We start from the raw sequence: 23,159 nt of genomic DNA, 5'->3' as shown, positions 1-23,159 counted from the left end.
TCCAAATAGATTTTTTTAAAAATCATCTCTCTCTCTCTCTCTCTCTCTCTCTCTCTCTCTCTCTCTCTCTCTCTCTCTCTCCCTCTCTTTCTTTTTCTCTGTCTCTGTTTCTCTCCGTCTCTCTTTCAACTTGAATTTACAAACCAAATAACTGCAGGCAGTCACTTTATATGAATCTAAGGAGCAAAGTAAATTAACAGGATAGAACAAGATAGGAAAGGATAGGAGAAGACAGATTTGGACAGGACAGAGCAGATAAGATAGAACAGGACAGGTAGAATAAGATAGGACAAGATAAGGAATGATTTGATAAGATAGGATAGGGTAGGATAGTATAAAATAGGATAGGATAGGGAAGGGGTAAAATAGGATAGAGCAGGGAAAGATATTGGATTTTTTTTTTTTTTTTTAGTAAAGTACATCATAATATAGCAAGGCACAATACGGTATGGTATGGTATGATATAGCATAGCATAGTATAACTAACATAAGGAAAAAGATTGTTGATAAGACAGCTACCTATAAAACCTCTAATTAAAATGCATTGTTGGTAGAGTTGTGAAATGATCCAACCATTCTGAAGAGCAATCTAGAACTATACCCAAAGGGCTATAAAGCTGCATACCTAGCAATGCTACTACTAAGTCCGTATCCCAAAGAAACCATAAAGAAGGGAAAAGGATCCATATGTGCAAAAATGGCAATGTACAAACATTTGTAACAGCTCTTTTTGTGGTAACACAGAATTGGAAAATGAGTAGATGCTCATCCATTAGGGAACGGCTGAATAGGTTGTGGTATATAAAGGTAATGGACTATTATTGTTTTATAAAAAATGATGAAAAAGCTGACTTTAGAAAGGCTGGGAAAGATTTACATGAACTGGCGCTGAACAAAACAAGCAGAACCTGAAATACATTGTACACAAAAACAGCAAGCTTGTGCGATGATCAACTATGAAAGACTTGGTTCTTCTTAGCGATTCAGTGATCCAAGACAATCCCAATAAACTTTGGACAGAAAAAGAAGTAAGGAGATTGAATGTAAATCAGCACATGCTATATTCACTCCTTTTTCCTGTTTTTTTTTTCCCCTTTTGCTCTGGTTTTTCTCTCCCAACATGATTCATAAAGCAATGTGTATTAAAAATAAATAAATTCTTAAAAAAAAAACTTTAGCTAATGGAAAACCCAAATACCAACCCTAAAACAAGTTAAATAAGTGCACTTAGATTTACCAGGGGAGGCTGTCTTGGATTATCTGCTTCAACTGAATTTTCCTTCAGGCGCAGAACTCTGGGGATTATAGGATATACTAGACTGGAGGAAGGAGAAGGGCCAATCATGTCAAGTAATCTGTGGCAAGAAGAAGTCCATGAGGCACAGGGAGGTAAACCTGACATAGGAAAACATTGTTTTCCTCTCCAAGATATTAGCCTGGAGCTCTCGCCTAGTTACAGCTCTGAATATATACATTGCCTCTGACATATTTCAGTATTTTCAGGTTCGTATATATCTCCAGTGGAGGAGGTACTTTCTCTACCACTTGGACCACAGATATTTTTACACGTTAGTGGACAGTTTTTAGGAAGTGCTTTGGCCAAAATATTTATCACTCTGAGACCAACACGATTAGGAACTTTTCCAAATTTAGCTAGATTGGTTACTGTGAAACAGATAAATGGCTAGCTGAGTACAGGGTCTGTGCTCAATATCTTTCCACCTTGATTTGGCCTGGATAGAGATTGTACTTTTCTAGCCTCACTTTCAAGAGTCTAAAGTCTTGAAGTCAATTCTCTATATTTTAAAGAATAATTGCTATGGAATATTATTGTGCTATAAGAAATGATCTATAAGAGGATGATTTCAGAGAGGCCTGGAGAGACTGATATGAACTGATGCTGAGTGAAATGAGCAGGACCAGGAGATCATTGTACATGGCAATAACAAGATTAGATAAAGATTAATTCTGATGGACGTGGCTCTCTTCGACAATGAGCCGATGAGTTCCAATGATCTTGTGATAAAAAGAGCTATCTACAGGCAGACAGAGGACTGGGGGAACTGAGTGTGGATCACAATATAGCATTTTCATTCTTTTTGTTGTTTGCTTGAATTTTGTTTTCTTTCTCATTTTTCCCTTTTGATCTGATTTTTCTTGTGCAGCAAGATAATTGTATAAATATATATAAATATATTGGATTTAATACATATTTTAAAACATATTTAACATATATTGCCATGTAGGGGAGAGGGTGGGAGGAAAGAAAGGGAAAATTGTAACAAAAGGCTTTTCAAGAGTCAATGTTGAAAACTTATCCATACATATGTTTTGAAAATAAAAAGCTGTAATAAATTTTAAAAAAGAATAACTTCTCTTAAATATCTCTTGTGGTATATGAATGTAATAGTATGTGACTACTATTCTGTAAGAAATGACAAATATAGAGAAACATGGGAAGACTTGTATGAATTGATTCAACATGAGGTGAGAAGAATAAGGAAAATCATAGATCCAGTAACTACAACATCAATGGAAAGAACAAGACTGTAACAATCCAAACTAAAGGCTATGAAATTATACAGAACAAAATTAAATGAGATGATAATTCCTTTTTTCCTTTGTAAATATGGGTGTGGAACAGTGCATATAATATGAGATTATATGATTGATTGACTAGTTTTTGTTATAATAGATGGCTCTCAGGGAGGGGAAAGGAAGATGTACTAGGAAAGAAAAGTAATGTAAAAATAAGAAATATCAATATGTCTTAAAAATAATAAGGGGGCAGCTAGGTGATGTAGTGATTAGAGTTAAAATTTAGAACCCCCTGATCTAGACTAATCCATGCCCCAAAAAGAGTTCTTTGCACCTTATGTATGTTTTGGCTTTTGCAATAGAATATAAACTCTCTGAGGGCAGGAACTGTTTTATTTTTGTCTTTGAGACTCCAGGACTTAGTGAAATGCCTGGATTTACTGGAAGCTTATTACATAGTGGATAGAGAGCACAGAGCCTAGAATCAGGAGGATCTGAGTTTAAATCTGGCCCCAGACACTTGACACTTAACTAGTGTGTGGCCCTGCACAAGTCACAGCCTCAAATGTCTCACTAAAAAACAGAATATAACAGAAATAAAATTCTATAACTTACATAGGAGAGGCAGCATGAAATAATTGAGAGTTGACCTTGAAGTCAAGAAGGTTTGGAGTCAAGTTCTGTATCTGATATATGTAGACTATGTGATCACAGATAAATTACTTAGCTGATCATTTCCTTGGGTTGGAGTCAAAATTCCTACATTCTGATTTATAATAATAATAATTATATAGCATTTACTATTTGTCAGGCACTGGGCTAAGTGCTTTACAATAGCTTATTTCATTTAATCCTCACAATATCCTTGATAGGTGCCATTATTAATACTATTGTTTTTAAGAAATGGGGAAACTGAGGCAGAAAGTGGCTAACTGACTTGCCCATGATCCTACTAGTAAAGTATCTCAGGCTGGATTTCAGCTTTTTCTGACTCCAGAAAACATTATATTTCTTAAAATTAATGCCTCCTTTTCTTTTTTAAGCCCCAGTTTGGTGATTGTGATTTTATCTTTTATTTTCCTTTTTTATTTGAATCTTGTTATTTATGGTTGTTAACTTCCTCTTAAATTTTCTCCTATTATTAAATTCATCCTGCTGGTCCTTTCCCAATAACTCTTCCTCCCTCCAGAATTCACTAATGCCATCTTTGTGTCCTCAGTCTGTGATTGTTCAGGAGGTGCTGGTTATGAAAATCATTCCCAGAATAAAATAGTTTAGGGCCCACAGGACTCTCCTTACCGTCCATTATTAAAGGTAAATGTTTTTGCCTTGCATTGAAACTCTCAGAGCAATTTACTCACCAAAAAATAAATGTTTTTAAATAAAAAATGATCCTAATTTCCCTGGGATGTCAGGAGCTAGTTTTAAATGAGTCTGTAATCTTTCCAGAACCAGTGGTGTTATGGAGGACTGCTGGAATCCAAGCAGTTCTAGGCCAAAGTTTTTTCTCTAGCCCAGGGCTTCTTAAACTTTTTCTATTTGTGACCTCTTTTTGCCTGAGAGATTTTTATGCAGTCCTGGGTTTTTAGATATATAAACCAAACATTTATAAATCATAAAGAAATTTACTTAAAAACAATTCTTTAGTATACATATAATTTTATCACTTATTAAAGACAAAAACAAATTTATATACAAATGAGATGGATATGCTTGTTTATTTTTACATAAATAATTAAATCTTGCTAGAATATTTGATACTTTTTACTGCTGTCAAATTTTTTGGCGACTCCCATATTCAGGAGAAGGATACTGGAGGTCATTTAGTTCAGTCCCCTCATTTTACAGGTGCAGAAAATAAGGACCAGACTAGAGAAAGGAACTGCATGCTGATAGTTTACCAAAAGTACTCTCCATGCCCACTCTGTGAGCTAGACAGTAAAAGCATTATCTTCCTAGTTTATGATAGGAAAACTGAATTTTAGAAAGTGATACGATTCTTCCAGAATCACCAAACTACAAGAGGCAGATCTACTGATTCCAAATCCGTGAGGCTTCCTACCAGACTGCCCCACCTTAGAGGCACCAGAATGGGTCCATGGAAGCCCACTTCACTTTCCACAGAAGGAAGAAGAAATTGGAAGGTCTTTACTGACTTGACATTCCTAGTTTAAATTTTGGGTGCTCTGATTCTGATTTTCTCTACTCTAACTTCTCTCCCAGCTCTGACATCCTGTGTTCTAAGGGCTTTTTCAATTCTTACTCACAGTGTTCTAAGGCTTTGTGTACAAGCTCTCAAGTCACACAGTGGGTACAAATACATCTGGAAAGTCCCAACGTGTGGGTTCCCAGAAGAGGGCCGTGGTAGGTCAGCTGTCTTGGATAACGATGGACTGGAAGTGAACTTGATGTGCGCAATATATATAGAAACAGACTCTGTCTGCCAGCAGGGGATCCAGGGATGACAGGGGCTTGGGCTTGAGCAGAAGGGGCCTTGGGACACACAAAGAGCTTCCCAGGCTTCCACTTCTTTCTTCATCTGTCTGCTCATACATCATGTCTGCTGAGATTTAGATCATACAAAGGGAGGTAGAGAGAAAAGACATGAGAGTAGTTGTCCCAGGCAAAAGTTAGCATAGGTTGGGAGCAGAAGAGTTCTGGGATAAGAATCTACATCTCTTCCACTAAGCTGTTCACCAAAAGGGAGATGATGGGTGATTGGCTAAGTAGCTGCCTGCCTGTTGTGAAATCTAATCTGCTCTGTCCCTTCCTCTTTCTTTTCTTCTTTCCTTCATTTTCTTCCCTCCCTTCCTTCCCCCTTCCTTCTTTCTTTTCTTCCTTCCTTTCTTTATTCCTCTCCTTCCTTCCTTCCTCATTCCTTTACTCTCCTCCCTCCCTCCTTCCCTCCTTTCCTTTCTTTCCTTCTTCTCTTTCCCTCCCTCTCTTCTCCTTTTTTCTTCTTTCCATTCTTCCTCCTTCCTTCCTCCCTCCCTCCCTCCTTTCCTCCCTCCTTCCCTTTATTCATTTCCTTCCTTCCTTTCTTCCCTCTCTCCTTCCTTTTTTCCTTATTTTCCTCCTTCCCTCCCTTTCTCCTTCTTTCCTTCCTTCCTTCTTTCCACCCTTCCTCCCTTTCTTTATTCCTCCCCTTCCTCTCTTTCTCTTCTTTTTCCTTCCTTCATCCCTCCCTCCCTTCCTCCCTTTCTTTTTTCCTCCCTTCTTCTTTCCCTCCCTCCCTTCTTCCCTCCCTCTCTCCCTTCCTCCCTTCCTTCTTCTTTCCTCCCTTCCTTCATCCCTTCCTTCCTTCCTTCCTTCTTTCCGTCATCCCTCCTTCCTTCCTTCCCTTTTTCCTTCCTGTGTTTACATCTCTAGATGATGTCTAGAGATCTAGTAGGACACCCATCTGACTGAACACTGACTGGAAAAAGAAGCCTCAGGTTCAAGTCTCATCTCTGACACTTCCTATGTGATAAGTCACTTAACAGCTCTGAAACAGTTTATGGCTCTAGGAAATGAGTAAGCTAGAGGCTTATTAGACTAGAGACTTCTGAGATCCCTTTAACCCTGGATCTATGATCCTGAGATCCAATTTACTTCCAGGATGATCTGAGGTAAATCCCCTTGCTCCTCTCTGGGCCACAGTCTCTTCTTCTGTAATAGAGAGATCTAAATTTCTTGCCTTTAAAGGGTCTCTTCAGCTCTAAATTCCTTCTCTGGGTCCCCAAACAGATCTCCCTTCCCATGGGGAAGAGAGGACTTATTTTTGCTTTCAACAGTTCCTCATCTATTTTGGTCTTTCTTGATCAAGGGGATCATTCTAATTCAAGGCAAGGACTGTTCCCTTTCTGTCTCTGCATCTCCAAAGCCCAGCACGACCCACACTGAACAAATTCACAAAAGTTATCTTCTTGTTCAAGACCCAGTGCTCAAAGCTAAGAATATAAAGCTGAAAAAAAAGGCATGGCCCCTGCCCTCAGGAAGCTTACATTATACCAGGGCTTACAACACCAATAAGTATAAGAAAAATGCTTATTGTATCTATATTTGATCTAAGCCCCAAAGGCTGGGTTATTAAAGGGGAACAAGAGTTTAAGGAATTACTCTTGTGCTCTGGCATTCGCTACCATATGGGGGGAAAAGGAAAGGATTCAAATCAGAGATTAAGGACATTGGCTAAGATATACCTCGCATCACTTAGCCAGTAAAGATCCAGAGAAATCATATGATTTAGGCCTGACTGGGGAGCCTGCTGAATACAGTCAGATAATCTGAATTTGAATTATGACTCTGCTCCTCACTATCTCTATGAATTTGGTCAGGTCCCTCCCTCTGTTTCCTCATCTATAAAATAAGATCCCTTCCAGTCTTAATTCCAATATTCCTCCTCTTATTCCCTTCAATCTCAGATCATGAGGAGCCCCTCCTTTTTTGCCAAATAGAACCCCTTCCCTTATGGCCTCAGTTCCATTCCTTCTAAATCCCATAACCCAATTCTCTTCTTTCTCATGCATCTTTGATTTTCCCTTTTTACTGGATCTTTTTGCTCAACCTTCAAATAGATCCTATACCTTTTCTAAAAAAAAATCCTTCCTTTCATTCTCCTTTAGTCAATGTCCCCAAATTAATCAATCATTAAACATTCACAGTAAAGCCAGGTAACAGATAGAAAGATAAAAATGAAATACTTCTGTCTTCGAGAAACTTTCCTTTCTATTTCTAGAAAGTATGGGGGGGGAAGTGTTTTTACTTCTTCATATAGTAAGCACCCATTAAATACTTTTTGACCAACTGATTGAGTCTATCAGAGAGATTTATGTAAATAAATATGTGTAAACAGCTGTACAAAATCATACAATTAAATTATGAAGGGGATCCATGTGAATGGCATTGAGTGTAGACAGGAGATTAGGAAAGATTCTCACTCTAGATTTCTCCTCTTGCTCACTGCTAAATTGGATTGAGAGGAGTCTACACCTGCTACTTCCTCTTTCTCATCACCCCCTGACTTCTAATCTGGCTTCTGTCACCACATTGCTCTACTAAAATGCTCCCTCCAGGAACTAATAGTTTTATTGGCTAGATCCAATGTCTGCATTCTTGTCTTGTCCTTCAGGACTTGTTCTGCAGTTCTTGACAATTCATTCTTCTAGATAACTCCTGCTTCCTTTCTATGATGCCATACTCTCAGGTCTAAATCTGTGATCTCTTTTGCTGTGTCCCAAACCTTTTCTCCTACCCTACATACAGGTGTTCTCTTGGCCTTTTCTTTCTCTTCAGCATTTTCTCCCTGGCAATCTCATATCCTCCTATGTTCAATGATCACTTCCATACAGATGGTTCCCAAGTTTATAATCTAACTCCAATCTCTCCCCTAAACTCTATTCCTTTATTTCTATATGCATACTGAACACCTATACCTGAACAGTATCTTGAACTCAACATATCCCAAAATCAATTTACTTCCCCCCCAAATCTTCCCTTAACATGTCTGTTCCAACTGATAGCCCCACCATCTTGTCTCTGAATTTCTGGGGAACAGTCTTTGATGCCTTGCTTTTGCTCACTCCAGCACCAGCACTCGCCAAATCTTGTCAATTCTGCATTTGACACATTTCTCCCATCTGGCCCCTGCTCTCCACAAACATTTCACCTAGACTAGTTCAAGATCTCACCCCTTATCTCTTGTAAGCTTATATATTATTTTTGCTACTCTTTAAGAGATCTTTATCAAGTACTTTCCAAAGTCATAATTAAGAACTTTTGTACCTAAACCCAGAACCACAAACCATGCTTAAGGCAAAGGCCTTCGCTTAAGTGCATTATGAGGGCCAACATCCCAAGACAGGGAAGACAGAATCCCAAGACATTTATTTGAAGTTGCTGAGGAGAGGTGGATGGGGAAGAGAAGGAGCATGAGCTGAAGGGAAGAAAAAGCAGGGAAGGGGAGGTCCTCATCCTAGCCCACCATCTGCAGACATCCTATTTTCAGCATCATGGATCAAGATGACCCTCCCAGGATAAACAAATCACTTCTAGTCTCATGATTATACTGCCAACTCAAATCTTGGATATCACTTCTCTCAGCCACCTTTCCCATAACTGGAGGAGAAATGTCTCCATTTGGATGGATGAATGTTACAGAACATCTTGCAGAATGGCTTCTTTTTCCCTCTGAGATTGAGGACAGGAGAGTATCAGTCAATTTTACTCTGCTAGGCAATAAGGGTACAAAGAAAACATGAGAATCATCAACAGAAGTTGCAGAGACAAATGTCAGGAAAGACTTCCTAACAATATTGCTGTTCATTTGTTCAGTCGTGTCCAATTCTTCATGACCTCATAGACCATGTGCACCAAGCCCTTCTATCATCCACTATCTCCTAAAATCTGTCCAAGATCATATTCATCTTGACTTTAATCTTCCCAAACATTATGATCTTTTCCAATTAGTACCATCTTCTCATTATGTGGCCAGAGTATTTAAGCTTCAGCTCCAGTATTTCACCTTTAAGTGAATAGCCTGAATTGATTTTTACAACATTGATCAATTTGGCTTCCTTGCTGATCAAGGGACTCTCAAAAGTCTTCTCAGTGCCACAATTTGAAAGCACTGATTTGGTCGTACTCAGCCTTCCTTATAATCCAAATCTCACAGTCATATGTTTCCACTGGGAAAAAATATGGCCTTGACTAGATGGATCTTTGTCAGAAAAGTGATGTTTCTGCTTTTTAGTATGCTGTCCAGATTTGCCATAGCTTTTTCAAGGAGCAAGTGGGTCTTTTAATTTCATGGCTGCAGTCACTGTCTGCAGTGATCTTTAAGCCCAAGAATATAAAATCTGAAACTGCTATCATTTCTTCTCTATTTGCCAGGAAGTAATGGGACTAGTGGAGTGAATGGATTGCCTCTTATTAGAGATCTTCATACAAATGCCAGATGATCAATGGTCAGCTACCTTGTAGTAATAATTTTTTTTTTCAGAAAGGAGCTAGTCTCAATAATCAGTCACCTAAGCATTTATAACATATATACATATTTATATGCATTTATTAAGGAACCATATGCTAGACATTTGGCTAAGAACTGGGGATACAAAAAACAACCCCCCAAATCCTTCTCCAGAAGTAATTTCTGTCCTAAAGGAGAATATGCTCCTTTAATTGTGTACGAACTATGTACACACAAAAGATGAACTGGGGTTATCTAAGAGGGAAGGCACAAAGATTAAGGGGAACTGGAAAGAATTCTTTTAGAAAGTGTGATTTAGATTTGAAAAAATCCAGGAAAATCAAGAGATGGAGATGAGGAAGGAGAGAATTCCAAGCATGGGCGCCAACCAGAGAAAATGTCCACAGTTGAAAGTGGTAATGTCTTATATGAGGAACAGCAAGGAAGGCACTTGATTATAGAGTAATGGTGAGGAGTAAGCTGTAATAAGACTGGAAAGGTAGAAGGTACCAAGCTATGAAGGGCTTTAAAAACAAAGAGAGAATTTTACATTTTATCCTGGAGATAACAGGAGCCACTGGAATTTATTGAATAGAAAAGAGTAGGGAAATGATGTGATATGGTCAAGACTGTTTTAGGAAAATTAGTTTGAAAGCTGAGTAGAGGATGGAAGAGACTTGTGGCAGGGAAATCATCCAGTAAGCTACTATTATAGTATAGGAATGAGATAATAAGAGCCCAAACTAGTAGCAGTCTCTTAGGAGATAAGGGAACATATACTAGAAATACTGTGAAAATATGATACAACTTGATCTAATTAGAAATGGGGGAGGGTGAGAGGGAATAAGGGATTCAGGATGACACCTGGGTTGTGAGCCTGAGTGACTGGGAAGACAGTGGTATCCATGTCAATTATAGGGAAGTTCTGTTTTTTTGGAATTGTTGAGTTTAAGATATCAATAGCCATTAAGAGCCCTTCCAACTCTGAAATTTTTTGATAATAAATTAATTAAACTTATTACCTCTAAAAGGGAAAAAAATAAGCAGGCCCAAGCAGCCAATGGCAAAGGATGAGAAGGACAACTGTGCCATGTTCTTAACTCCCAAAAGCCATTGCTGTGGAAAAGACATAACCTCAGACCTAAAGTCTACTGTCATCCCCACACTTTGGAAAACAATCCTTGACATATCAATTGTTGCATGGCATCATCCATTATGTACCAAATTCAATGGTAGCCAATGCTAGCTAGATTGTTGTTAAGTCATTTTTCAGTCACGTCTGGCTCTTTATGACTTCCTTTGGGACTTTCTTGGCAAAGATACTGGAGTGATTTGTCATTTCTTTCTCCAGCTCATTTGATAGGAGGAAACCGAGGCAAATAAGTTTAAATGACTTGCGTGGGGTCAGACAACTAGTAAGTGTCTGAGGCAGGGGTTTGAACTCAGGAAGATGAATTTTCCTGACTCTAGGCCTGGCACTCTATCCACTGCACCATTCAATTGCCTCGCCTATATTATAGCATCCCTTTAGGATATTGCGATTCAAAGTTTTGGTCCTGGGAAAAGCCCCACATTTAGTCATTGTTTGGTCCTGTTCAACTCAGATCAAATGTAAAGAGCAACCATTTCTATTTTGGTCAGAAACCTTGAGGATCTTCCCCTCCCAAACTTATTTATTTATTTGTTTGTTTGTTTGTTTGTTTATGTTTTTTGACTAAGTGAAAGAGAAACTTCTTTGCCTTAATTGCTCTCTTGGGCCACTGAAAGGTTAAGTGGCTTGCCTACAGTATGTTTTGGAGGCAGAATTTGAACCCAGGACTCCCCGATTCTGAGACTGACCTGTCCATTAAACCACAAGTCCTTTGTTTATATTAAAGGGGAGAGAATTGACCTTTAGGAGAATATGCAAATAAAAATTTACATGCAAAGCAGCATGTTATGATGTAGGTAATGTTATGTCAAAGGCAGCTAGGTGGTGCCATAGTACATGGAGCTCCAGGGCTGAAGTCACAAAGTCTCATCTACCTGAGTTTGCCTCAGTTTCCTCATCTGCAAAATGGGTTAGAAAGAGAAAAATGGTAAATCACTCCAGTATCACTGTAAAGAAAACCCCAAATAGGTCACTGGGAGTCACTCTTATATTTCTTTTGGTTAGACCAGGAATTGAGTTTTAGTGGAATAATAGTTTGTTGTTGTTGAGGGATTTCAGCTGTAACTGACTCTTTGTGACCCTATTTGAAAATAAAGTAGTCTCATCTGCCCTCTGAATCTATCACCTCTCTATTGGGAGGTGACCAGCTTGTTTCAACTTGAATCCTCTAGAATCGTGATTGGTCATTCTCTTTTCAGAGTTCCCAAATCTTTCAAAGCTGTTTCACTTTACAATATTGTTGTCTTAAACAAACTGTCCTCCTGGTTCTGTTCACTTCAAACTGCTTCTGTACATAGAAATCGTCCCAGTTTTCTCTGAAACTCTCCTCTTCATCATTTCTTACAGCACAATAGAATGTGATCAGAAACATATAATATAACTTGTATAGGCCTATGTTTTATTAACTTCTTGTACTTCTGTTTCTTCATCCATAAAATAAGGGAGTTAGGCTAGATTAGTGCTATCAAACTCAAATAGATATAGATACCTAGACTGACTTAGAAAACTACAAATTATATTTTGTACTGTATTTTTATTTATTTTGTTAAACATTTCCCAATTATATTTTAATGTGTTTTGGGCAACAATCGGGTGTTTTACGTGGCCAACAAGCAGCCGGTTTGACACATGACCTCTAAGGTTTCTTCCATGTCTCCTAGTATGGTGCTATCAGGAAGACCCACTCTAAACAAATGTTGGGGACCTAGATGACCTCAAATCTAGAATGTTGCATCAATCAATGTTGTAATTTTAATCACATTCAACTATTCATGACTCCATTGGGGATTTTCTTGACAAAGACATTGAAATAGTTTGCCATTTTCTTCTCCAACTTATTCTATAGGCAAAGAACCTGAAACAAATAGGATGAAGTGATTTGTCCAGTGTCACATGGGTATTATTGTCTGAGACCAGATTTGAACTCAAATCTTCCTGACTTCAAGCTCTGTGTTCTATCCAATGTGCCAACAAACTTCCAGTAAGCCCAGGCATTTTACTATATCTTGAGCTCTCAATGACAAAAATGAAACAGTCCCTGCCCTCAGAGAGCTTGTATTCCATTGGGAACACCAAACAGACATATGGTGGAAAGGATTCTTTTTTGAGTATGGACTGGTCTAGATCAGAAATTTTAAATTCTTTTGATGCCTTGATCTTCTTGGGCAGTGTAAAGAAGTCCTTAGGCTTCTTCTCAGAATAAGATTTTTATAATTGAAAGAAATACTAAATTGAAGTTAGAAATTGTTGAAAACAAAGATGGAGTTTTCTCACCCAAATTCATAGACTAATAGAACTAAATAGAACTAATAGAACATAGACTAAAAGAACACTAATGACATAGGGGAGAGGGCAGGAAAGATTTCCTTAGAGGATGGGAGTAGGTGCTAAACTTTGAAAAAAGCAAGGGATACTAAGAGGCAGAAAGGGGAAGAATGCTGATTGCTCAGTCAGAAAATCTGGGTTCAAATCTTAACTCTAACACTATCTCTCTGCTCTTGGACAAATCACTTAAACTCTCAGGGTCTCAGTGTTCTTCTCTGTATGAAGGGAGTTGAACTAAATGGCTCCTGAGGTCCCTTCCATATCTAAATGCATAAAACCATGAGTAGGCCTAAATGAAGTGAGGAAGGAGTGTATTCTAGGCATAGGGGTGTGGATCTTTCAGATTCAGTATCTGGATGGTCCCTGAATCTCTTCCAGATCTGAAATCTTTGATGATCTCTATGGTCTGTTCAGAAATGAGTAACATCTATAGTTGTCCCCACAAAGGGACAAGACAAATCCCAGGGCAGGATCCCTGAGATAACCCAGGCAAAGCTATTACAAACAGACCGAAGAAAAGACCAAGAATGGAGAGTACACCACAGAAACAAGCTGTAATTAAGAATTACATTAAAAATGCATTAGCTGTTAGAATACAAACAGATGCTCAGAGAGTCACAACGAAGGTCTAAGAGAGATTGAAAATAGCAACAGAGACCTCACTCCAACCCCTGTCAAGAAATGGCCATCTACTTCTGGCAAAAAGGAACTCCGGGAGCTCTCCATGGTGCTGTTGGCTGCTTCCTTCAGGACTCCGCAGAAGCCAGAATGGGTCAAAGAAAAGGCCAAATAATACAGTTGGCTTTGTTAATATAAACACAATCCTTGTTTTTCATACTTTCCAATGAAACTTCTGAGAATGTTTGATTTCAGCAAAAAGGAATGTGCTTGGAGTGAGAAAGACTTGAATTTCAATTCTGCCTAGATAATTGCAAGCTGTGTGACTTTGAGCAAGTCACTTGACTGCTCTCAGCCTGAGTTACCTCATCTATAAAATGGGAATAATGATAGCCCCCATGTCTTAGAGTTGTTTTTAGAATTAAGTAAGATAGTTGGTACTATATAAATATTTATTATTATTACTATTATTATACATCATAGAGAAGAATTGTTACCACAAATTGCAGATTGACATTGTTAAAGGAAGCATTTTGCTGAGAATTTTCTACATTGATAAAATCATAGATCTGGTCTAAAAAGATTAAATGAAAATATATATACAAAGCATTCTGCAACCTTAAAATGTTACACAAAGGTTGTTATAATAATAAATTATATCATCATCATCATCACCACCATCATTATCTATTGTTTCTTCTAACAGAATGACATATTGTATATCCTTTTATATTATTTCTTCTAATAGAATGCAAGCTTAAGGGTAGGAATGTTTCATTTTTTGTCTTTGTATCCCCAAAGCTCAGCATTCTGTCCGATATGCGATAAGAGCTTAATAAATGCGTATAGATTGATAGAAATTATAGATCTCAAGATTTGGAAGGAACTTTTAGAGATCATCTAGTCCAATACCATTATTATCTTTAAAGTTTTATTGATGTATCCAAGTAAAGAGGGATCCTGTTGCCCCAACATACTGGGTCAGTAGGGAAAATTATCAAAATCCAAGCTCCCTGCATAGGAAAGGGGAAGTTCCTAAACAATGAGTCCATAGACACCTTTAGGACCCAGTCTTCTAAACAGAAGATGGGGACGTTCTGGTCAATAGTGAGCTTCTAGAGAGTTGAGGGGATTCAGTCTTTTAAAGAGAGAAGGGTGAGTTCTTGGATCATTATCCTCATAAGGAGCCTGATGCTCCCACTGCCCACCAAGGACTAAAGCCTAGACTTTGCCTTCTACTACTATCATGAGTTAGATAGTGGGGGTTCGATGGGAAGAGGTCAATCTCTTTTGCAACCTCAAATTTGTTTTTTTCCTTGAGGTTAGTCCAAATCTAAGGCTTGAGGCAGTAGGCCATCTCTTTAATTTAAACCACATGGTAGCTAATAAGTTTAGGGTTCCATATAACATTCTTTAGGGATGTATGTGAAACGTGGGATTTACCAAAGAGGAAGAATTATGTCTATTGTTTATGAGAGTAGGCAAGTCCTTTATGCATTTTTACATATCTTCAGAGGAAAGTAAGGACTGTCCTGGACCCCATATTCAGAACTGTGTCACAGTCAACTCAAAATGATCCCTCAAGAGCCAATTGTCAAATTTTAAGCATGAACATTTGCACCTCAGAATCAGCAGATGCTACAAACCCCATTTGATTTGCTGCTTTGTTAATTTTCTAGAGTTGATAAAGTGATGGAATAAATGTTAATATTGAATATTAAACTTGAAAATGTGGTTTGCAGACATCTGTTTTGAGAGTTGGTATTAAACATTTATGTGCCACTGTCACTAAGGACTGTTAGTTCGAGTACTCATCTGGAAACCAAGAACCCTTTTTATTCATTTATTTTATTGTCATTTATTTATAAATCACTTAGCTTATTTATTTATTGACTTATTTAATATCGCTCTCTCTCTCTGTCTTTCTCTCTACCTTTCACTCTCCTTCCTCCCCATACACACACACACACACACACACACACACACACACATACACACAAATGCTATTATGACTATCTAGACATATATGAGATCTACCTTCACCTCTGCCTGTCTCACCTTCTTGGGTCATTTTATGGATAAGGACATCACATCCTCAAGAGGTTAGGCATCTTGTCTAATGTCACACAGCTAATAAGTAGCTAAGTTGATATTCAAACTCAAATTCAACACTCTTTTCATTGACAGTATGTCAATGTGATTTTGGAGTCAGAAATCCTGAGCTCTAATTCTCATTCTTCTGCTTACTACCTCCAGTTCCCTCAGATAACCCATGTAAACTCTCTTTGACTTAGTTTCCTCTCCTGTAATGAGACCCTGAACTAATAACCTTGGAGGTCCTTCTAGCTCTCCAGCTTTGAGCCAGTGACCGCTCCAGGATCACCATCTTAAAAGGTCCTCCTCAGGCCCAGTATCCCCAAAGTTCAGCCTCTGTCCCTTCCTCCTGACCTTCCAACCAAACCATATCTAGCTTGCCCAAGGTTGTCCTGTTTCACACGTCTCCCTATCATTATGCACTGTGATCTCTCGACACTGGAGTTGCTAGTGTGCTGAAGAAGGGTGTCTCCAACCCTAAGACCTTTCTTTTTATACATGTGCTTCCTGGGCCTGAGGTGAACTGTGCTAATTGGGCAGCTTTGCTGACATTATCAAGACATTCAGTTCCAAAACAACAAAGCAGGACCCCTACATGTAGAGGCTTTCCATTCTGCTCCGAGGAAAAATAGAGAGAAATGGAAAGAAAGAATATGTAAAGAATGATAAACATAGCAGGTTTTGGAGGTCCTGATTCCAGAGGCAGTTAGGGATTCTTCAGTGCTCCTCCTTCAAGTCAACAAAATCCAATTTCAAGAATCAAGTTAGAAGAATCCTTTAACTCATTTAATTTTCATCTAAGGAAACTGAGTCTTAGGGATGTGAATCCACTTGTCTTGAGAAGCAGAGTGAAAAGAGTGGCAGATTTGGTTAGAGATTTTAAATTCATAAGTCACTTCAGGGTGCTTTTGGAAAAGGTGCTTAACTTTCCTGGATCTCAGTTTCCTTATCCACAAAATTAGAGAGTGAGACTAACTTACCCTTCCGGATCTATGATCAAACAGACTCTACATGTCCTTTAGGGCCATAAGTTTAGGCCTATATGTCTATATAATCTATAATCTCTCTCTCTCTCTCTCTCTCTCTCTCTCTCTCTCTCTCTCTCTCTCTATATATATATATATATATAATCACATGGCCAGTCAGCAGGAGAGGCAGAATTTGAATTCAAGTCTGTGAATTGAGATCAATACTGCTTCCTCTGGAGTAGACCTGGAGCTGGATATCACAGGCTCATAGGGTTAAGAGTAGAAGGAATTTTGGAAATGGTTGAATCCAGCCTCCTCAATTTGCAAAAGGGGAAATGGAGGCCCAGACAATAAGACAGATCTGCCCCTAGTAAGTTATGTAAAGAGTAAGATGCATGACACAACCAGGCCCTCAGGCTTTGAGTACAGTATTCTTTTCAGCATACCATTTTATGGGCAAGGGGAAGCTCGATTGTGCAATAGACAGAACACTGGTCCTGGAGTTAGGAGAATCTGAGTTCAAATCCAGCCTCAGATACTTAAATACTTACTAGTTGTGTGACCCTGAGCAAGTCAATCAACTCCAAATGCATAAACAAAACAAAAAAGTATAGGCAAAAGAAAGGGCCATGATTTTTTTTTTTATGTAGGAAATATTCTTTTTAGTCCCAGTTCTTCCAATCAGTTGCTGAATGTGTTTGGACAAGTTCTGGAATGAAAACACTAAGTGGGTAGGGAACAGTTTAATGGAATTCTCTCTGAACAGAATGACGAGATCCATGAGAAATTGGGAGGGGGGGAGGTAGGTAATCAGGGGTAAGTGACTTGCCCAGGGTCCATAGCTAGTAAGGTCTGAGGTCAGATTTGAACTGCTGCTACTAATGGGAGATTTTTAAAGTGCCGTGTTACATTAATGTTACATGTTACATGTATTACATCTCAAGAGGAGTTCTCTAGAGCCCAGCTTTTTAAACTGTGGTTCAACACCCCATTTGGGGCTCTGAAACTGGATGTAGGGGTCACAAAATTATGACTTGCTATCAATGTTTGACTTGTATACCTATTTTGACCCAAGGTCAGGTAAAAATTTCTTGGGGGAAAGGGGTCACAAATGGAAAAAGCACTGGTCTAGAGGAAGCAGTTTACAAGAAGCTGAAGTTTATGAAAGGAAATTTTGAACCAGGAGAGGGATGGGACAGAGTTGGTCATAGATGCTTAGGGACAGCTCCTCCCCATTGCATGTGGTGGACAGTTGGGAGGAGAGGGGACTTGATCACATTTCTCTTTTCTTCTGTAAAGGCAACGGCGGTTGGGGATTCACAGCAGGATAGGTAAGAAGAGGCACACGCTGACAGATTTCAACTGATCTGGCAAACAGGGTGAGCTCTGGCCCCAGGGCAGAAGGGGCAGGCTGGGACAGGGTGGGGGGAATAATCACACAAAATTACAAAGTAATGTTGGATGGGAAAGAGGGAGGGAGACTCAGAAATGTCTCAGGGCTCCCTCTGGAGAAGGCATTTGCCACTTTAAGCTTAGCAAATCTGACTAAATTGCTCTTAGGTGCCATCTTAGCTATTAAGATAATAAGTTTTCAGCTGGAAAAGACCTAAGAGGTCAACTAGTCTCTATCATTTTCATTTCAGAGATGGAAAGATCAAGTTCTGGAGAATTTAAGTGCTTTATTCAAGGACCCAAGGCATTAATAACCACCCACCAATATTTCCTTTTTTTTTTTTTTTTCAACCAGGACCTATGAGTTCTTGGGGGCAGGGAACTTGGGATGAGGAAACTCCTTTCATCTGAGGCTAAGTATTAGAGAGTTCCCTGGAGTGTTGAGAAGGAAATTTCTCATTCAAGGTCACAATGGTATATGTCAGAATTGGGGGGTCCTGCCTCCAAGACTGGCTATTAAATTTCTATGACACTCTAAAAGTTTGCAAAGTGCGTTATATAAATGATCTCATTTAATCTTCACAGAGGTCTATGAGGTAATGTTAATATTATCCTCATTTTATAGATGAGAAAACTAGAACTGAGAGAGGGTTAATGACTTGTGTAGGGTGACAATCTGCTAAGTGTGAGGCAGGATTTGAATTCAGGGTTTCAGGGTTCTATTCATTCAGCTCCGATCTTCGGATGCTAAATTTGGCACCTTTTGTTCATTGACCCACATGGCTTCCCAGAATGGGATAATAGATAGAATAGAGATGGGGCAAAGAACCAGTGGGGGTGTTTAAAGCCCCCTCCCCTGAACTACCCAGACTATAACCAGGAGGCTTAGCCCCCAAGGCTCCCATTCTCTGATCAGAAAGCTGGGATCAGAAGGAACCTTAGAAATCAATCACTAAGTCCCCCCTGCTTTTTACTGAGGAAGAAGCAAAGCACAAAGAAAGTCCCACAGCTAAAGTTGGAGAAAGGACTAGCACCCAGCCTCCTCTGCTCCCTAAGCCAAAGTTTGTTTCCCTGCTCTGGGAAAGGGCCGAGGAGATGGGAAACTCAGATTCTCTGGCATGGGCCCCATTGCCCCTGATCAAGAATCCTGCCACTACTTAGATCAGGAATCATCAGCTTTGATTTCCCTTCTTTCCCTTGTCTGCTTTGTTCATTTTTCTTGGCTAGGAGTGCCTTATCAGATGGGTGACTGCACAGGGAATCTTACCTGGCAGGCGGGTAGACACATTTGCAATCCAACAGGAGCCATCAAGGTCATGGGAAGAGAACTGTCTCCATCCTCTCTGCTCCCATTTTAATAACTAAGATGACACTCTTCCCCCATTTATTTAGACTTGCTTCTAGGAAGACCACACACGCAGTCTGGATTCTCCTTTCCTTTCCCCCACCCATACTAGCTTCCCCAGTATTCTAGAATCCCTGCTTCAGAACCCCTGTTCTCTGGAAGTCAAGATCTCTCCCCTGTGAGATAGGGATTCATCAAATCTGATGCTGAGTGATTCATGCAGGAGTGAGAGGAAATAAGGATTGGAGAGAGAGACTGGATCTGCTGTTTACTGGTATAGGGATCTCCCAGATGAAGAAATTCCCTTTATCAGTGAAGGACAGCACCTCAGAAACTTCTGCTCCTACAGAGGTGGCTTGAGCCCTCAGAGGCTTGCACAGGATTATATAGTGATGTGACGCTCCATATCACAGAGGCAGGATCTCAATCCAGATTTTTTGGCTTCCAGGACAGCTCCTTATCTCACTACATCGTCTAGGCCATGAGAATGAGAACAGCCTAGAACAGTAAAGGTGGAAGGGACTGTCTAGTCCAAACCGCAGAGAAAGCATCTGGATAGCTAGGTCTGCTGCTGACTCACTCTATGACTTTGGCTATGTCATAACATCTTCAACTTCCCCACCACCAAAATGATTGTTGTAAAATGATCCCTAAGGTCCTTTATGCTCTAGATTTGATCTAGCTATGATCCATGCTCAAGAATTGAAAGTAAACAAAAACTTATTATATAAATATTATCTAAATGTAGGTTATGGCTCTACTGGGAGAGATAAACACCTATGGATATGTTGTTCAATCATGTTGGACCCTTTTATGACCCTGTTTGGGGTTTTCTTGGCAAAGACACTAGAGTGATTTTTCATTTCCTTTTCCAGTTCATTTTACAGATGAGGAAACTGAGGCAAATAGAGTAAAATGATTTGCTTAGTTAGTCACACGATTAATATCAAATTCAGGGCTCCCTTGATTCCAGGTCTGGTGTTCTATCCACTGTGCCACCCAGGTGTACGCAAAATAGGTTCGAGGCAAGTGAGGGCAGTGGTAGCCGGAGTGAAAGTGGAGGAATCAAGAAAAGTCTTACGTACATGGTGATATGTGACTGAATCTGAAAGGAAGCAAGGGATTCTTGAAGACAGGAGGAGAGGATAGGCAGAAGGGGGATGATTATAGTCTGTGCCCAGAGATAGAAATCATTCATGAGGAACAGTAATATGGGAGGATTGGAAAGTCTGTGGAGTGGGATAACATGGACTAAATCTGGAAATAAGCTGGAGGTCAGATTGTGAGGAGCTCTGAATGCCAAGTCTAATTTGTGGACAAATCAATATGTGGCCTACGAAACACATATGGCACAACATTTGAGAAACTAATAGTGAACATATAAGATAAAGATAAGGACTTATACAACTTGGGGGGAGAAATGTTGGGGAGCTGCTTGGTCTATAGCAACCAGAGAAAGAGTAATACTTGGGAGTGGAAGAACAAAAGGAGAAGGACCTGAATGCTTGGAGAAGGATCAAGAAAGTAGGGTATTATATCAGTTCTGACTTACTTCTCTAACCACTGAACAAGCTCCCCAAGCCTATGCTATGGCAAACTACTTTAGTATCTTTGCCAAGAAAATCCCAAATGGAATCCCTAAAAATTAGATCTGATTGAACAACAAGGATCATTTGACAAGTGAGGAAACTGAGGCCCCAAAAGGGGAATTTTTTGCCCTAAGCCACATGACTTGAATCTCGAAACTCAAACCCAGTGCTCGTCCTCCAATACTATGCCCTTTTCCCAGTGGAGTTTCTTACTAAAGCATAAGGTTGGAGTTTACCTACCAAACTTCAGATATTGTCTGGGTCCCTTATAAAGGAAGTCTGGTTCCCTCCAATCTTGAGTAGTCTATGTTTATTAGGTATTATACTGGAAATTAGTGGGCAGCTAAGTAGTACAGTGAATAGAAGGTTGAACTTGGAGTCAGAAAGACTCATATTTCAGAGTTTAAATCTGGCCTCAGATATTTACTATCTGTGTGACCCTGAGTAATCCTGTTTGCCTCAGTTTCCTCATCTGTAAAATGAGCCTGAGAAGGAAGTGGCAAACCACTCCAAAATTTCTACCCCAAAAAAACCAAACAAAAACAAAAATCCGAATTGGGTCATAAAGATTTGGACATGACTGAAAAACAACAGCAACAATTGGAAATATCAGTGGATATTGCTGCTTGTGTCAAGAACAGAACTTGCAAACCAATTGTCCGTTCTTCAAGGAAAAGACTCCAATGTCAACTGTTCGCCAATCACTGAGGTGCCCTACCCTCCATCCAGGGGAACCTTAAAGGGCCATTTGAATTGGACTGAATGTTATGAGACATTTTTAGGCTCTGGATTCTTTACAAAATACTAATGTGTCATGGATGGGATTTCGTCTGTTACGGACAGTCAGTTTATAAATCAGTTAGGTCTTAAGATTGCCTGAGGCTCACAAATCAACTTCCATTGTCACCCAGCTAAGAATCAGAAGCAGAATCTGAATTCCACCCCTACTGTTCTCTCTGCTGAGCTTCACTGCTTCAGCACTTTGTCATATCTTCACATTCTTTCCTATAGTCTAGCTGCTAGTACCCATGACTTATCCTTCCCAGTAGACTATACATTTCATAAGGGAAGGGACTGCCTTCTTTTCTTTGTGTGACTCTTGTTCATATGACAAGGAGCTGGGAATTTATCCACATGGGAATTCTCTCCACTTCGGGAAAGCACAGCTGGTCTATAAAGACTCAGATAAAATAACCTGTTTGTGATATCAGAGACAGGATTTGAATCCAGGTCTTCCTTGCTCAGGACTCTTATCTCTTATACCAGTGGTTCTCAAACTTTTGTTTTTTGTATTTTTATACAAGTAAAAAAATTGAGGAGCTGTTCAGAGAGTTTTTGTTTATGTTTTTATCTACCAAATTAGAAAAAAAACTGATTTTGAACTTGTAGACCCTCTGAAAGAATTTTAGAGACCCCCAGGCTTCTCTGGACCACACTTTGTGAGCCAGTACCCCATACTCTGCTGCCTCTCAGGAGGAGAGAAGGAAGGAGGGAAGAAAGACCCCTGATTGAGTGTCCTGTCCACACTGGACAGCACTAAGAAGGTTGCCAAGGGAAAACCAGAGTTTCCTATGTTGTGGGCACTACTCACCAGAAGCCTGCCTTGAATCTATATGATCACAGGATTCTGCACTGAACCTTAGGGATTCTCTAGACATCAGCCAAGTTCTAGTGTATATAGGAACCTTAAGGATCACTTAGGGACAGATAGGTGACACAGTACCCTACCTGCAATCAGGAAGACATCTCTCTGAGTTCAAATCTGCATTCAGACACTAGCTGTGTAAGTCCGGGCAAGTCACTTCATTCTGTTTGCCTCAGTTTCCCCATCTGTAAAATGAGTTGGAGAAGAAAATGGCAAAGGACTAGTATCTTTGCCAAGAAAATTCCAAATGGGGTCCTTGAGAATTAGATCTGATTGATCAGCAACATTGATCATTTGACAAGTGAGGAAACTGAGTCTCAGAGAGGGAAAGTTTTTTTGCCCAAAGTCACACAGTTTGACTCTCAAGGCTCAACCCCAATGCCCTTTCTCCACCATCATGCCCTTTTCCCAGTGGAGCTTCTTAGTAACCAAACTTCAGGTGCTGTCTGGCTCCCTTATAAAGGAAGTCTGTTTTCTTCCGATCCTAGAGTCAATCCCATAGATGCACATCAAAGGTAAAGTGCCTGTTACATAGTAAGTCAAAGATCC

The 23,159-nt window shown here is 39.6% G+C and overlaps 1 protein-coding gene across 1 annotated transcript in view; it reads right to left on the bottom strand.

Moving 5' to 3' along the window:
- LRRC38 (leucine rich repeat containing 38) overlaps positions 1–23,159 on the bottom strand; it is a 50,657-nt gene that overhangs the window by 26,159 nt on the left and 1,339 nt on the right. The window lies entirely within an intron of this gene.

The sequence above is a fragment of the Antechinus flavipes genome, chromosome 3, assembly GCF_016432865.1.
Source record: "Antechinus flavipes isolate AdamAnt ecotype Samford, QLD, Australia chromosome 3, AdamAnt_v2, whole genome shotgun sequence".
In the NCBI taxonomy this organism is placed as follows: domain Eukaryota; kingdom Metazoa; phylum Chordata; class Mammalia; order Dasyuromorphia; family Dasyuridae; genus Antechinus; species Antechinus flavipes.
The sequence above is the reverse complement of the archived record's forward strand: the minus strand, read 5'-3'. Positions and strand labels throughout refer to the sequence as shown.